This window comes from Euphorbia lathyris, chromosome 1 (genome assembly GCF_963576675.1).
Source record: "Euphorbia lathyris chromosome 1, ddEupLath1.1, whole genome shotgun sequence".
Taxonomy (NCBI): Eukaryota; Viridiplantae; Streptophyta; class Magnoliopsida; order Malpighiales; family Euphorbiaceae; genus Euphorbia; species Euphorbia lathyris.
The window spans coordinates 132,032,601-132,042,356 of record NC_088910.1 but is presented as its reverse complement, the minus strand read 5'-3'; the positions used below and the strand labels follow the sequence as shown (position 1 = coordinate 132,042,356).

At 47.4% G+C, this 9,756-nt stretch overlaps 28 non-coding genes across 28 annotated transcripts; all 28 read left to right on the top strand.

The window, feature by feature from the left end:
• The first annotated feature begins 69 nt into the window (after nt 1–69).
• Nucleotides 70–188, top strand: LOC136212431 (5S ribosomal RNA). Its single transcript, XR_010679589.1, has one exon. It is a non-coding gene; the product is annotated as a 5S ribosomal RNA (ribosomal RNA).
• Nucleotides 189–447: 259 nt separating this feature from the next.
• On the top strand, nt 448–566 carry LOC136214685 (5S ribosomal RNA). The gene has a single exon (XR_010681762.1). It is a non-coding gene; the product is annotated as a 5S ribosomal RNA (ribosomal RNA).
• A 257-nt stretch (nt 567–823) lies between these two features.
• LOC136212430 (5S ribosomal RNA) lies at nt 824–942 on the top strand. Its single transcript, XR_010679588.1, has one exon. It is a non-coding gene; the product is annotated as a 5S ribosomal RNA (ribosomal RNA).
• Nucleotides 943–1,201: 259 nt separating this feature from the next.
• LOC136214673 (5S ribosomal RNA) lies at nt 1,202–1,320 on the top strand. The gene has a single exon (XR_010681751.1). It is a non-coding gene; the product is annotated as a 5S ribosomal RNA (ribosomal RNA).
• A 258-nt stretch (nt 1,321–1,578) lies between these two features.
• On the top strand, nt 1,579–1,697 carry LOC136212737 (5S ribosomal RNA). The gene has a single exon (XR_010679878.1). It is a non-coding gene; the product is annotated as a 5S ribosomal RNA (ribosomal RNA).
• A 182-nt stretch (nt 1,698–1,879) lies between these two features.
• Nucleotides 1,880–1,998, top strand: LOC136212736 (5S ribosomal RNA). Its single transcript, XR_010679877.1, has one exon. It is a non-coding gene; the product is annotated as a 5S ribosomal RNA (ribosomal RNA).
• Nucleotides 1,999–2,181: 183 nt separating this feature from the next.
• LOC136214660 (5S ribosomal RNA) lies at nt 2,182–2,300 on the top strand. Its single transcript, XR_010681739.1, has one exon. It is a non-coding gene; the product is annotated as a 5S ribosomal RNA (ribosomal RNA).
• Nucleotides 2,301–2,559: 259 nt separating this feature from the next.
• On the top strand, nt 2,560–2,678 carry LOC136214648 (5S ribosomal RNA). The gene has a single exon (XR_010681727.1). It is a non-coding gene; the product is annotated as a 5S ribosomal RNA (ribosomal RNA).
• A 260-nt stretch (nt 2,679–2,938) lies between these two features.
• Nucleotides 2,939–3,057, top strand: LOC136212735 (5S ribosomal RNA). Its single transcript, XR_010679876.1, has one exon. It is a non-coding gene; the product is annotated as a 5S ribosomal RNA (ribosomal RNA).
• A 183-nt stretch (nt 3,058–3,240) lies between these two features.
• Nucleotides 3,241–3,359, top strand: LOC136212734 (5S ribosomal RNA). The gene has a single exon (XR_010679875.1). It is a non-coding gene; the product is annotated as a 5S ribosomal RNA (ribosomal RNA).
• Nucleotides 3,360–3,542: 183 nt separating this feature from the next.
• LOC136214636 (5S ribosomal RNA) lies at nt 3,543–3,661 on the top strand. Its single transcript, XR_010681716.1, has one exon. It is a non-coding gene; the product is annotated as a 5S ribosomal RNA (ribosomal RNA).
• Nucleotides 3,662–3,920: 259 nt separating this feature from the next.
• Nucleotides 3,921–4,039, top strand: LOC136212049 (5S ribosomal RNA). Its single transcript, XR_010679227.1, has one exon. It is a non-coding gene; the product is annotated as a 5S ribosomal RNA (ribosomal RNA).
• A 260-nt stretch (nt 4,040–4,299) lies between these two features.
• Nucleotides 4,300–4,418, top strand: LOC136212733 (5S ribosomal RNA). The gene has a single exon (XR_010679874.1). It is a non-coding gene; the product is annotated as a 5S ribosomal RNA (ribosomal RNA).
• Nucleotides 4,419–4,600: 182 nt separating this feature from the next.
• LOC136214998 (5S ribosomal RNA) lies at nt 4,601–4,719 on the top strand. Its single transcript, XR_010682055.1, has one exon. It is a non-coding gene; the product is annotated as a 5S ribosomal RNA (ribosomal RNA).
• Nucleotides 4,720–4,977: 258 nt separating this feature from the next.
• On the top strand, nt 4,978–5,096 carry LOC136214624 (5S ribosomal RNA). Its single transcript, XR_010681704.1, has one exon. It is a non-coding gene; the product is annotated as a 5S ribosomal RNA (ribosomal RNA).
• Nucleotides 5,097–5,555: 459 nt separating this feature from the next.
• Nucleotides 5,556–5,674, top strand: LOC136212731 (5S ribosomal RNA). The gene has a single exon (XR_010679872.1). It is a non-coding gene; the product is annotated as a 5S ribosomal RNA (ribosomal RNA).
• Nucleotides 5,675–5,857: 183 nt separating this feature from the next.
• Nucleotides 5,858–5,976, top strand: LOC136213071 (5S ribosomal RNA). The gene has a single exon (XR_010680205.1). It is a non-coding gene; the product is annotated as a 5S ribosomal RNA (ribosomal RNA).
• Nucleotides 5,977–6,159: 183 nt separating this feature from the next.
• LOC136213070 (5S ribosomal RNA) lies at nt 6,160–6,278 on the top strand. Its single transcript, XR_010680204.1, has one exon. It is a non-coding gene; the product is annotated as a 5S ribosomal RNA (ribosomal RNA).
• A 259-nt stretch (nt 6,279–6,537) lies between these two features.
• On the top strand, nt 6,538–6,656 carry LOC136214457 (5S ribosomal RNA). The gene has a single exon (XR_010681543.1). It is a non-coding gene; the product is annotated as a 5S ribosomal RNA (ribosomal RNA).
• A 181-nt stretch (nt 6,657–6,837) lies between these two features.
• LOC136214612 (5S ribosomal RNA) lies at nt 6,838–6,956 on the top strand. The gene has a single exon (XR_010681693.1). It is a non-coding gene; the product is annotated as a 5S ribosomal RNA (ribosomal RNA).
• A 183-nt stretch (nt 6,957–7,139) lies between these two features.
• On the top strand, nt 7,140–7,258 carry LOC136213326 (5S ribosomal RNA). The gene has a single exon (XR_010680443.1). It is a non-coding gene; the product is annotated as a 5S ribosomal RNA (ribosomal RNA).
• A 259-nt stretch (nt 7,259–7,517) lies between these two features.
• On the top strand, nt 7,518–7,636 carry LOC136212730 (5S ribosomal RNA). The gene has a single exon (XR_010679871.1). It is a non-coding gene; the product is annotated as a 5S ribosomal RNA (ribosomal RNA).
• A 259-nt stretch (nt 7,637–7,895) lies between these two features.
• Nucleotides 7,896–8,014, top strand: LOC136213797 (5S ribosomal RNA). Its single transcript, XR_010680900.1, has one exon. It is a non-coding gene; the product is annotated as a 5S ribosomal RNA (ribosomal RNA).
• A 182-nt stretch (nt 8,015–8,196) lies between these two features.
• Nucleotides 8,197–8,315, top strand: LOC136214997 (5S ribosomal RNA). The gene has a single exon (XR_010682054.1). It is a non-coding gene; the product is annotated as a 5S ribosomal RNA (ribosomal RNA).
• A 259-nt stretch (nt 8,316–8,574) lies between these two features.
• Nucleotides 8,575–8,693, top strand: LOC136214600 (5S ribosomal RNA). Its single transcript, XR_010681682.1, has one exon. It is a non-coding gene; the product is annotated as a 5S ribosomal RNA (ribosomal RNA).
• Nucleotides 8,694–8,950: 257 nt separating this feature from the next.
• LOC136212729 (5S ribosomal RNA) lies at nt 8,951–9,069 on the top strand. The gene has a single exon (XR_010679870.1). It is a non-coding gene; the product is annotated as a 5S ribosomal RNA (ribosomal RNA).
• A 183-nt stretch (nt 9,070–9,252) lies between these two features.
• On the top strand, nt 9,253–9,371 carry LOC136213069 (5S ribosomal RNA). The gene has a single exon (XR_010680203.1). It is a non-coding gene; the product is annotated as a 5S ribosomal RNA (ribosomal RNA).
• A 183-nt stretch (nt 9,372–9,554) lies between these two features.
• Nucleotides 9,555–9,673, top strand: LOC136213068 (5S ribosomal RNA). The gene has a single exon (XR_010680201.1). It is a non-coding gene; the product is annotated as a 5S ribosomal RNA (ribosomal RNA).
• Nucleotides 9,674–9,756: the final 83 nt, after the last annotated feature.

The following is a 9,756-nucleotide window of genomic DNA, read 5'->3' as shown; positions in this document are numbered from 1 at the left end:
GAAGGATGAGCATACGGGAGAAAGGGGCGCCCAGTATGGAATATATGCTTAGTTTTTGCATGGGATGACGGGTGCGATCATACCAGCACTAATGCACCGGATCCCATCAGAACTCCGAAGTTAAACGTGTTTGGGCGAGAGTAGTACTAAGATGGGTGACCTCTTGGGAAGTCCTCGTGTTGCACCCCCAAACTTTTTTGCAACGTGCATTTTTTAATTATTTAATTTTTTTTTCACCATGGCGTGCACGTTTTCGAGGCGGGCCCAAACTTTTTTGCAACGTGCATTTTTTAATTATTTAATTTTTTTTTCACCATGGCGTGCACGTTTTCGAGGCGGGGGTCAGTGTTTGGGGTCCGGGGGCTTGTGCATGCACGTGAAGGATGAGCATACGGGAGAAAGGGGCGCCCAGTATGGAATATATGCTTAGTTTTTGCATGGGATGACGGGTGCGATCATACCAGCACTAATGCACCGGATCCCATCAGAACTCCGAAGTTAAACGTGCTTGGGCGAGAGTAGTACTAAGATGGGTGACCTCTTGGGAAGTCCTCGTGTTGCACCCCTAAACTTTTTTGCAACGTGCATTTTTTAATTATTTAATTTTTTTTCACCATGGCGTGCACGTTTTCGAGGCGGGCCCAAACTTTTTTGCAACGTGCATTTTTTAATTATTTAATTTTTTTTCACCATGGCGTGCACGTTTTCGAGGCGGGGGTCAGTGTTTGGGGTCCGGGGGCTTGTGCATGCACGTGAAGGATGAGCATACGGGAGAAAGGGGCGCCCAGTATGGAATATATGCTTAGTTTTTGCATGGGATGACGGGTGCGATCATACCAGCACTAATGCACCGGATCCCATCAGAACTCCGAAGTTAAACGTGTTTGGGCGAGAGTAGTACTAAGATGGGTGACCTCTTGGGAAGTCCTCGTGTTGCACCCCCAAACTTTTTTGCAACGTGCATTTTTTAATTATTTAATTTTTTTTTCACCATGGCGTGCACGTTTTCGAGGCGGGCCCAAACTTTTTTGCAACGTGCATTTTTTAATTATTTAATTTTTTTTTCACCATGGCGTGCACGTTTTCGAGGCGGGGGTCAGTGTTTGGGGTCCGGGGGCTTGTGCATGCACGTGAAGGATGAGCATACGGGAGAAAGGGGCGCCCAGTATGGAATATATGCTTAGTTTTTGCATGGGATGACGGGTGCGATCATACCAGCACTAATGCACCGGATCCCATCAGAACTCCGAAGTTAAACGTGCTTGGGCGAGAGTAGTACTAAGATGGGTGACCTCTTGGGAAGTCCTCGTGTTGCACCCCTAAACTTTTTTGCAACGTGCATTTTTTAATTATTTAATTTTTTTTTCACCATGGCGTGCACGTTTTCGAGGCGGGCCCAAACTTTTTTGCAACGTGCATTTTTTAATTATTTAATTTTTTTTCACCATGGCGTGCACGTTTTCGAGGCGGGGGTCAGTGTTTGGGGTCCGGGGGCTTGTGCATGCACGTGAAGGATGAGCATACGGGAGAAAGGGGCGCCCAGTATGGAATATATGCTTAGTTTTTGCATGTGATGACGGGTGCGATCATACCAGCACTAATGCACCGGATCCCATCAGAACTCCGAAGTTAAACGTGCTTGGGCGAGAGTAGTACTAAGATGGTTGACCTCTTGGGAAGTCCTCGTGTTGCACCCCCAAACTTTTTTGCAACGTGCATTTTTTAATTATTTAATTTTTTTTTCACCATGGCGTGCATGTTTTCGAGGCGGGGGTCAGTGTTTGGGGTCCGGGGGCTTGTGCATGCACGTGAAGGATGAGCATACGGGAGAAAGGGGCGCCCAGTATGGAATATATGCTTAGTTTTTGCATGGGATGACGGGTGCGATCATACCAGCACTAATGCACCGGATCCCATCAGAACTCCGAAGTTAAACGTGCTTGGGCGAGAGTAGTACTAAGATGGTTGACCTCTTGGGAAGTCCTCGTGTTGCACCCCCAAACTTTTTTGCAACGTGCATTTTTTAATTATTTAATTTTTTTTTACACCATGGCGTGCATGTTTTCGAGGCGGGGGTCAGTGTTTGGGGTCCGGGGGCTTGTGCATGCACGTGAAGGATGAGCATACGGGAGAAAGGGGCGCCCAGTATGGAATATATGCTTAGTTTTTGCATGGGATGACGGGTGCGATCATACCAGCACTAATGCACCGGATCCCATCAGAACTCCGAAGTTAAACGTGCTTGGGCGAGAGTAGTACTAAGATGGGTGACCTCTTGGGAAGTCCTCGTGTTGCACCCCTAAACTTTTTTGCAACGTGCATTTTTTAATTATTTAATTTTTTTTTCACCATGGCGTGCACGTTTTCGAGGCGGGCCCAAACTTTTTTGCATCGTGCATTTTTTAATTATTTAATTTTTTTTTCACCATGGCGTGCACGTTTTCGAGGCGGGGGTCAGTGTTTGGGGTCCGGGGGCTTGTGCATGCACGTGAAGGATGAGCATACGGGAGAAAGGGCCGCCCAGTATGGAATATATGCTTAGTTTTTGCATGGGATGACGGGTGCGATCATACCAGCACTAATGCACCGGATCCCATCAGAACTCCGAAGTTAAACGTGCTTGGGCGAGAGTAGTACTAAGATGGGTGACCTCTTGGGAAGTCCTCGTGTTGCACCCCTAAACTTTTCTGCAACGTGCATTTTTTAATTATTTAATTTTTTTTTCACCATGGCGTGCACGTTTTCGAGGCGGGCCCAAACTTTTTTGCAACGTGCATTTTTTAATTATTTAATTTTTTTTTTCACCATGGCGTGCACGTTTTCGAGGCGGGGGTCAGTGTTTGGGGTCCGGGGGCTTGTGCATGCACGTGAAGGATGAGCATACGGGAGAAAGGGGCGCCCAGTATGGAATATATGCTTAGTTTTTGCATGTGATGACGGGTGCGATCATACCAGCACTAATGCACCGGATCCCATCAGAACTCCGAAGTTAAACGTGCTTGGGCGAGAGTAGTACTAAGATGGTTGACCTCTTGGGAAGTCCTCGTGTTGCACCCCCAAACTTTTTTGCAACGTGCATTTTTTAATTATTTAATTTTTTTTTTCACCATGGCGTGCATGTTTTCGAGGCGGGGGTCAGTGTTTGGGGTCCGGGGGCTTGTGCATGCACGTGAAGGATGAGCATACGGGAGAAAGGGGCGCCCAGTATGGAATATATGCTTAGTTTTTGCATGTGATGACGGGTGCGATCATACCAGCACTAATGCACCGGATCCCATCAGAACTCCGAAGTTAAACGTGCTTGGGCGAGAGTAGTACTAAGATGGTTGACCTCTTGGGAAGTCCTCGTGTTGCACCCCCAAACTTTTTTGCAACGTGCATTTTTTAATTATTTAATTTTTTTTTACACCATGGCGTGCATGTTTTCGAGGCGGGGGTCAGTGTTTGGGGTCCGGGGGCTTGTGCATGCACGTGAAGGATGAGCATACGGGAGAAAGGGGCGCCCAGTATGGAATATATGCTTAGTTTTTGCATGGGATGACGGGTGCGATCATACCAGCACTAATGCACCGGATCCCATCAGAACTCCGAAGTTAAACGTGCTTGGGCGAGAGTAGTACTAAGATGGGTGACCTCTTGGGAAGTCCTCGTGTTGCACCCCCAAACTTTTTTGCAACGTGCATTTTTTAATTATTTAATTTTTTTTTCACCATGGCGTGCACGTTTTCGAGGCGGGCCCAAACTTTTTTGCAACGTGCATTTTTTAATTATTTAATTTTTTTTTCACCATGGCGTGCACGTTTTCGAGGCGGGGGTCAGTGTTTGGGGTCCGGGGGCTTGTGCATGCACGTGAAGGATGAGCATACGGGAGAAAGGGCCGCCCAGTATGGAATATATGCTTAGTTTTTGCATGGGATGACGGGTGCGATCATACCAGCACTAATGCACCGGATCCCATCAGAACTCCGAAGTGAAACGTGCTTGGGCGAGAGTAGTACTAAGATGGGTGACCTCTTGGGAAGTCCTCGTGTTGCACCCCTAAACTTTTTTGCAACGTGCATTTTTTAATTATTTAATTTTTTTTTCACCATGGCGTGCACGTTTTCGAGGCGGGCCCAAACTTTTTTGCAACGTGCATTTTTTAATTATTTAATTTTTTTTTTCACCATGGCGTGCACGTTTTCGAGGCGGGGGTCAGTGTTTGGGGTCCGGGGGCTTGTGCATGCACGTGAAGGATGAGCATACGGGAGAAAGGGGCGCCCAGTATGGAATATATGCTTAGTTTTTGCATGTGATGACGGGTGCGATCATACCAGCACTAATGCACCGGATCCCATCAGAACTCCGAAGTTAAACGTGCTTGGGCGAGAGTAGTACTAAGATGGTTGACCTCTTGGGAAGTCCTCGTGTTGCACCCCCAAACTTTTTTGCAACGTGCATTTTTTAATTATTTAATTTTTTTTTCACCATGGCGTGCATGTTTTCGAGGCGGGGGTCAGTGTTTGGGGTCCGGGGGCTTGTGCATGCACGTGAAGGATGAGCATACGGGAGAAAGGGGCGCCCAGTATGGAATATATGCTTAGTTTTTGCATGGGATGACGGGTGCGATCATACCAGCACTAATGCACCGGATCCCATCAGAACCCCGAAGTTAAACGTGCTTGGGCGAGAGTAGTACTAAGATGGGTGACCTCTTCGGAAGTCCTCGTGTTGCACCCCCAAACTTTTTTGCAACGTGCATTTTTTAATTATTTAATTTTTTTTCACCATGGCGTGCACGTTTTCGAGGCGGGCCCAAACTTTTTTGCAACGTGCATTTTTTAATTATTTAATTTTTTTTTCACCATGGCGTGCACGTTTTCGAGGCGGGGGTCAGTGTTTGGGGTCCGGGGGCTTGTGCATGCACGTGAAGGATGAGCATACGGGAGAAAGGGGCGCCCAGTATGGAATATATGCTTAGTTTTTGCATGGGATGACGGGTGCGATCATACCAGCACTAATGCACCGGATCCCATCAGAACTCCGAAGTTAAACGTGCTTGGGCGAGAGTAGTACTAAGATGGGTGACCTCTTGGGAAGTCCTCGTGTTGCACCCCTAAACTTTTTTGCAACGTGCATTTTTTAATTATTTAATTTTTTTTTCACCATGGCGTGCACGTTTTCGAGGCGGGCCCAAACTTTTTTGCAACGTGCATTTTTTAATTATTTAATTTTTTTTCACCATGGCGTGCACGTTTTCGAGGCGGGGGTCAGTGTTTGGGGTCCGGGGGCTTGTGCATGCACGTGAAGGATGAGCATACGGGAGAAAGGGGCGCCCAGTATGGAATATATGCTTAGTTTTTTCACCATGGCGTGCACGTTTTCGAGGCGGGCCCAAACTTTTTTGCAACGTGCATTTTTTAATTATTTAATTTTTTTTCACCATGGCGTGCACGTTTTCGAGGCGGGGGTCAGTGTTTGGGGTCCGGGGGCTTGTGCATGCACGTGAAGGATGAGCATACGGGAGAAAGGGGCGCCCAGTATGGAATATATGCTTAGTTTTTGCATGTGATGACGGGTGCGATCATACCAGCACTAATGCACCGGATCCCATCAGAACTCCGAAGTTAAACGTGCTTGGGCGAGAGTAGTACTAAGATGGTTGACCTCTTGGGAAGTCCTCGTGTTGCACCCCCAAACTTTTTTGCAACGTGCATTTTTTAATTATTTAATTTTTTTTTTCACCATGGCGTGCATGTTTTCGAGGCGGGGGTCAGTGTTTGGGGTCCGGGGGCTTGTGCATGCACGTGAAGGATGAGCATACGGGAGAAAGGGGCGCCCAGTATGGAATATATGCTTAGTTTTTGCATGGGATGACGGGTGCGATCATACCAGCACTAATGCACCGGATCCCATCAGAACTCCGAAGTTAAACGTGCTTGGGCGAGAGTAGTACTAAGATGGGTGACCTCTTCGGAAGTCCTCGTGTTGCACCCCCAAACGTTTTTGCAACGTGCATTTTTTAATTATTTAATTTTTTTTTTCACCATGGCGTGCATGTTTTCGAGGCGGGGGTCAGTGTTTGGGGTCCGGGGGCTTGTGCATGCACGTGAAGGATGAGCATACGGGAGAAAGGGGCGCCCAGTATGGAATATATGCTTAGTTTTTGCATGGGATGACGGGTGCGATCATACCAGCACTAATGCACCGGATCCCATCAGAACTCCGAAGTTAAACGTGCTTGGGCGAGAGTAGTACTAAGATGGGTGACCTCTTCGGAAGTCCTCGTGTTGCACCCCCAAACTTTTTTGCAACGTGCATTTTTTAATTATTTAATTTTTTTTTCACCATGGCGTGCACGTTTTCGAGGCGGGCCCAAACTTTTTTGCAACGTGCATTTTTTAATTATTTAATTTTTTTTTCACCATGGCGTGCACGTTTTCGAGGCAGGGGTCAGTGTTTGGGGTCCGGGGGCTTGTGCATGCACGTGAAGGATGAGCATACGGGAGAAAGGGGCGCCCAGTATGGAATATATGCTTAGTTTTTGCATAGGATGACGGGTGCGATCATACCAGCACTAATGCACCGGATCCCATCAGAACTCCGAAGTCAAACGTGCTTGGGCGAGAGTAGTACTAAGATGGGTGACCTCTTGGAAAGTCCTCGTGTTGCACCCCTAAACTTTTTTATAACGTGCATTTTTTAATTATTTAATTTTTTTTCACCATGGCGTGCACGTTTTCGAGGCGGGGGTCAGTGTTTGGGGTCCGGGGGCTTGTGCATGCACGTGAAGGATGAGCATACGGGAGAAAGGGGCGCCCAGTATGGAATATATGCTTAGTTTTTGCATGTGATGACGGGTGCGATCATACCAGCACTAATGCACCGGATCCCATCAGAACTCCGAAGTTAAACGTGCTTGGGCGAGAGTAGTACTAAGATGGGTGACCTCTTGGGAAGTCCTCGTGTTGCACCCCCAAACTTTTTTGCAACATGCATTTTTTAATTATTTAATTTTTTTTTTCACCATGGCGTGCATGTTTTCGAGGCGGGGGTCAGTGTTTGGGGTCCGGGGGCTTGTGCATGCACGTGAAGGATGAGCATACGGGAGAAAGGGGCGCCCAGTATGGAATATATGCTTAGTTTTTGCATGGGATGACGCGTGCGATCATACCAGCACTAATGCACCGGATCCCATCAGAACTCCGAAGTTAAACGTGCTTGGGCGAGAGTAGTACTAAGATGGGTGACCTCTTGGGAAGTCCTCGTGTTGCACCCCCAAACTTTTTTGCAACGTGCATTTTTTAATTATTTAATTTTTTTTTCACCATGGCGTGCACGTTTTCGAGGCGGGCCCAAACTTTTTTGCAACGTGCATTTTTTAATTATTTAATTTTTTTTTCACCATGGCGTGCACGTTTTCGAGGCGGGGGTCAGTGTTTGGGGTCCGGGGGCTTGTGCATGCACGTGAAGGATGAGCATACGGGAGAAAGGGGCGCCCAGTATGGAATATATGCTTAGTTTTTGCATGTGATGACGGGTGCGATCATACCAGCACTAATGCACCGGATCCCATCAGAACTCCGAAGTTAAACGTGCTTGGGCGAGAGTAGTACTAAGATGGTTGACCTCTTGGGAAGTCCTCGTGTTGCACCCCCAAACTTTTTTGCAACGTGCATTTTTTAATTATTTAATTTTTTTTTCACCATGGCGTGCACGTTTTCGAGGCGGGCCCAAACTTTTTTGCAACGTGCATTTTTTAATTATTTAATTTTTTTTTCACCATGGCGTGCACGTTTTCGAGGCGGGGGTCAGTGTTTGGGGTCCGGGGGCTTGTGCATGCACGTGAAGGATGAGCATACGGGAGAAAGGGGCGCCCAGTATGGAATATATGCTTAGTTTTTGCATGGGATGACGGGTGCGATCATACTAGCACTAATGCACCGGATCCCATCAGAACTCCGAAGTGAAACGTGCTTGGGCGAGAGTAGTACTAAGATGGGTGACCTCTTGGGAAGTCCTCGTGTTGCACCCCTAAACTTTTTTGCAACGTGCATTTTTTAATTATTTAATTTTTTTTTCACCATGGCGTGCACGTTTTCGAGGCGGGGGTCAGTGTTTGGGGTCCGGGGGCTTGTGCATGCACGTGAAGGATGAGCATACGGGAGAAAGGGGCGCCCAGTATGGAATATATGCTTAGTTTTTGCATGGGATGACGGGTGCGATCATACCAGCACTAATGCACCGGATCCCATCAGAACCCCGAAGTTAAACGTGCTTGGGCGAGAGTAGTACTAAGATGGGTGACCTCTTCGGAAGTCCTCGTGTTGCACCCCCAAACTTTTTTGCAACGTGCATTTTTTAATTATTTAATTTTTTTTTCACCATGGCGTGCACGTTTTCGAGGCGGGCCCAAACTTTTTTGCAACGTGCATTTTTTAATTATTTAATTTTTTTTTCACCATGGCGTGCACGTTTTCGAGGCGGGGGTCAGTGTTTGGGGTCCGGGGGCTTGTGCATGCACGTGAAGGATGAGCATACGGGAGAAAGGGGCGCCCAGTATGGAATATATGCTTAGTTTTTGCATGGGATGACGGGTGCGATCATACCAGCACTAATGCACCGGATCCCATCAGAACTCCGAAGTTAAACGTGCTTGGGCGAGAGTAGTACTAAGATGGGTGACCTCTTGGGAAGTCCTCGTGTTGCACCCCTAAACTTTTTTGCAACGTGCATTTTTTAATTATTTAATTTTTTTTCACCATGGCGTGCACGTTTTCGAGGCGGGCCCAAACTTTTTTGCAACGTGCATTTTTTAATTATTTAATTTTTTTTCACCATGGCGTGCACGTTTTCGAGGCGGGGGTCAGTGTTTGGGGTCCGGGGGCTTGTGCATGCACGTGAAGGATGAGCATACGGGAGAAAGGGGCGCCCAGTATGGAATATATGCTTAGTTTTTGCATGTGATGACGGGTGCGATCATACCAGCACTAATGCACCGGATCCCATCAGAACTCCGAAGTTAAACGTGCTTGGGCGAGAGTAGTACTAAGATGGTTGACCTCTTGGGAAGTCCTCGTGTTGCACCCCCAAACTTTTTTGCAACGTGCATTTTTTAATTATTTAATTTTTTTTTTCACCATGGCGTGCATGTTTTCGAGGCGGGGGTCAGTGTTTGGGGTCCGGGGGCTTGTGCATGCACGTGAAGGATGAGCATACGGGAGAAAGGGGCGCCCAGTATGGAATATATGCTTAGTTTTTGCATGGGATGACGGGTGCGATCATACCAGCACTAATGCACCGGATCCCATCAGAACTCCGAAGTTAAACGTGCTTGGGCGAGAGTAGTACTAAGATGGGTGACCTCTTCGGAAGTCCTCGTGTTGCACCCCCAAACTTTTTTGCAACGTGCATTTTTTAATTATTTAATTTTTTTTTTCACCATGGCGTGCATGTTTTCGAGGCGGGGGTCAGTGTTTGGGGTCCGGGGGCTTGTGCATGCACGTGAAGGATGAGCATACGGGAGAAAGGGGCGCCCAGTATGGAATATATGCTTAGTTTTTGCATGGGATGACGGGTGCGATCATACCAGCACTAATGCACCGGATCCCATCAGAACTCCGAAGTTAAACGTGCTTGGGCGAGAGTAGTACTAAGATGGGTGACCTCTTCGGAAGTCCTCGTGTTGCACCCCCAAACTTTTTTGCAACGTGCATTTTTTAATTATTTAATTTTTTTTTCACCATGGCGTGCACGTTTTCGAGGCGGGCCCAAACT